The sequence below is a fragment of the Myotis davidii genome, unplaced genomic scaffold (genome assembly GCF_000327345.1).
Source record: "Myotis davidii unplaced genomic scaffold, ASM32734v1 scaffold651, whole genome shotgun sequence".
Classification (NCBI taxonomy): domain Eukaryota; kingdom Metazoa; phylum Chordata; class Mammalia; order Chiroptera; family Vespertilionidae; genus Myotis; species Myotis davidii.
The window spans coordinates 1,654,227-1,657,804 of record NW_006283994.1 but is presented as its reverse complement, the minus strand read 5'-3'; positions in this window follow the sequence as shown (position 1 = coordinate 1,657,804).

The following is a 3,578-nucleotide window of genomic DNA, read 5'->3' as shown; positions in this document are numbered from 1 at the left end:
CATCAGCTGAGCCTTCCCTAAATCCCTGGCCTGCAAATGGTGAGCGAAACAAAATGGTTGTTTTAAAGTGGGGACATTTGGGGCAGTTGGTTACTTAGTGAGAATAACCAGAACAGAGATAAAGGGGCCATTCTGCAGCAGGGAAATTGGTTAACCAAATCATCTCCCCTGAGCTGGCTGCGCTCTGAGACAGTGTGCCTACAGGAAGCGACAGAGGTTAACCTTCCCGTGCCCGGGTTACCCGGCCAGGCACCTCATGGCCTCCAAAGGGTTACACTGTGCCAGGTCATCTGACACCCCTGCAGTTTCTCAGTAAGAGCCAAGAAATTGTTAAGGGCTTAGCAACCTGGACCGCCTCCACCCGGCCTTCCAGAAGGAATCCCGCGGCCCTCCTGTAATTGATGGGGACGCCACTGCAGAGCCAGGCACCGGCCAAAGCTGCTGTCTCTGTTGAAGGATGGTGTTCCGGGTCCGGGTCTGGGCCTGGGCCAGGACTCATCTGCCCCCAGGGCACCTCCGCCCCAGGAAGAACCCTCAGGTGAGAGAGGCAGGCCTGGCTGGGACCTGGCACGGGCACCTCCTGCTGCTGCTGCCGGGTGCCCTCACCTCACCTGGCTCCCTGCCACAGGGGGAAGGACGCGCAGTTTGGTGGCTTCAGCCGCTGGGACCCAGCCCTCAGCCCCGCCGGTGATGCCAATCCTAATAACAGGCCCTTCCAGCTTGAAACCCAGCTCTGCCACGTACCTACCTTGAGCAAGTCCCTTTCACTCTCTGAATCTCAGGTTCCTCGTCTGCAAAATGGGAATCACTGCCCTGACCGGTTTGGCTCAGTGGATAGAGCATTGGCCTGAGGACGGAAAGGTCCCAGGTTCGATTCCGGTCAAGGGCATGTACCTTGGTTGCAGGCACATCCCCGGTGGGAGGTGTGCAGGAGGCAGCTGATCAATGTTTCTCTCTCATCAGTGTTTCTAACTCTCTATCCCTCTCCCTTCCTCTCTGTAAATTAATCAATAAAACATATATTTTTGAAAATGGGAATCACTAAAGGTACCCAATTCATAAGGTTATAGGCTTAAATTAGATCGATAATATAGATGAGGGTTTCCAACACCCGCTGCTCCTACGCCAGTGATGGCGAACCTATGACACACGTGTCAGAGGTGACACGCGAACCCATTTTTTTTGGTTGATTTTTCTTTGTTAAATCGCATTTAAATATATGAAATAAATGTCAAAAATAGAAGTCTTTGTTTTACTATGGTTGCAAATATCAAAAAATTTCTATATGTGACACGGCACCAGAGTTAAGTTAGGTTTTTTCAAAATGCTGACACGCCGCGCTCAAAAGGTTCGCCATCACTGTCCTAGCCAATCAACATTCCCTACCATGTCCCCCACCACACTCACTGTCTCCATGCACGTGCATGTAAGTGCACCCATCCTCCGAAATACCTAGTAAACTGAGTGGTTTGTCGGGGTGGTGCATTGGGTTTGCTTTTACACAAAAGGAAGGAGGAGGAGGACCCCAGGTCTGGGAGCTAGGCAAGCCCGGTGACCGTGACATAGAGCCTGTGACACGCTACGTGTTAGTCCGCGGGGGCACTTGACTTTGGCCCACTCACCTTTGCTCACCCTGCGGCTTATCTCTTTTATCTTCGCAAACAAACCACAACCCTTCCCTGCCTGAATCACCCTCAAGCCTCGGCTTCTAAAACATCCTTCTCTCCACTCAGCCCCGCTACCCATCAACTCTGGCCAATGGGAGGGCGGCCCTGGAGCTGCATTTATTTCTTCTCGACAAGATCATGGGAAGGCAGCTCAGGGACTGCAAGGCCTGTTGTCCAGGCCTCTTTTCTTGAGCCCCGAATCTTGGGCAGCTGTGATAATCACCAGGAAAGCCCGGAAGGGCACATGCCCACTGAGGGGGAGTGCCCACCAGAGTGTTACAAAAGCGGCTGGGAATGGATCAAGCCAGGGAAGTGGAGCCCAGAGACAGGGAGAGAAAGAGGGGCTCAGTGACACTGGGAGTCCCCGCACCAGGCTCCAGGGCAGTTAAGCTGCTGTCCGCATGGACGCCACCTTTTCTTGCTTTTGCTCACGCTCTCCCCTTCACCAGGGCTGCCCTGATGCCACGTCTGCAAATGTCCACGTGTCCCATCTGAGATGCCACCTTTTTCATTCAATTCTCTCTCTCTCTCTCTCTCTCTCTCTCTCTCTCTCTTTCTCTCTCTCGTGTGTGTGTGCGTGCCCATGCTGAAGTGACTTCCTCCTCTTCTGGGTGCTGAATATTATGGATGCCTCTTAGCATTACTTATAGCCATGTACTATTCCTATTATGCATTATTTTAAAACAAAACTGTAAGCTCATTTGTGCTTGGATCCATGTCTGATCTTGGTTTTCTTTTTTTTGTAATTTTTTTTATTGATTAAGTTATTACATATCTGTCCTTATCCCCACATTACCCCCTACCCCGCCCCCACTCATGCCTTCACCCCCCTGTTGTCTGTGTTTATTGGTTAGGCCTATATGCTTGCATATAAGTCCTGATCTTGGTTTTCTTCTCATAGCATGGTCTCTGAGAATATTTCCTGGGAGAGATTTCTGGAGGTGGGAGCACAGGGAACCTTAGTTTTCTGCATGAGGCATTCATGGGACGATTTATAAAAGCCAGGTGTTGCTTTTGTATTCGGAAATATATATATATATATATATATGACTTTAAAACTCATTGACAGAGTGAATTAGCCACTGAGTGTGTTTAGTAGCTTTAGTTTCACGCCCAGATCTCTACAGGGATGCAGCCAGTGCTCTGTGCCCCTTTGCTGGCCTCCCACTTGCTCACATCCTTTTCACTTTATTTGTCGAGTGGTCCTTCCCTCCTGAAAGCACAAACCTCAATCAGGGCGGCTAAGGGAGGCAGACTGGTGCACAGGGGGTGCTCTTTAGCTTTCACAGGTCTGTGTCTTTGACTCCGTGAGTGGCCAACTCACCCCAATTTTCCTAGGATATTCCTGATTTTAGCACAAAAAATCCCACATTCCCTAGCACCATTCCCAGGCAAAACTGAATGGTTGATCACCCTCTCTGCTCCTCCCAAACCCACAAATCTTATTTTATGACATAGAAGAGAAACTTTCATTGGTTCCTGTGGTGGACAGAATTCTAAGATGGCAGAGCCCTGTCCCCCCCGTAGGGGCAGACGAGGCCCACGAATATGGTGGGATAGCATTCCTGGGGTTCGTTTACCAAAGCCTGGACTTCGTTTTGTGTTCATCAAAAGAGAGATTCTCCTGGGTGAGCCTGACCGAGTCAGGTGCGCCCTTAAACGAAAATGAATTGTCAGAGAGATGTGCTTCTGCGGGTCACGAACACTGGCCTCCACGATTTGACAGCCACAAAGAAATGAATCAAAAACCCACGTGCGCTTGGACCCCAAGCCTCAGAGTAGACCTCAGCCCCAGCGAACGCCTTGACTTCAGCCCAGCTACACTGTGACCTGATGCTCACCTACAGAAGGTAAGGTGATAGGTTTGTTTGAAGATGCTAAACTTGTGGTCATCTGTTACACAACAAAGGA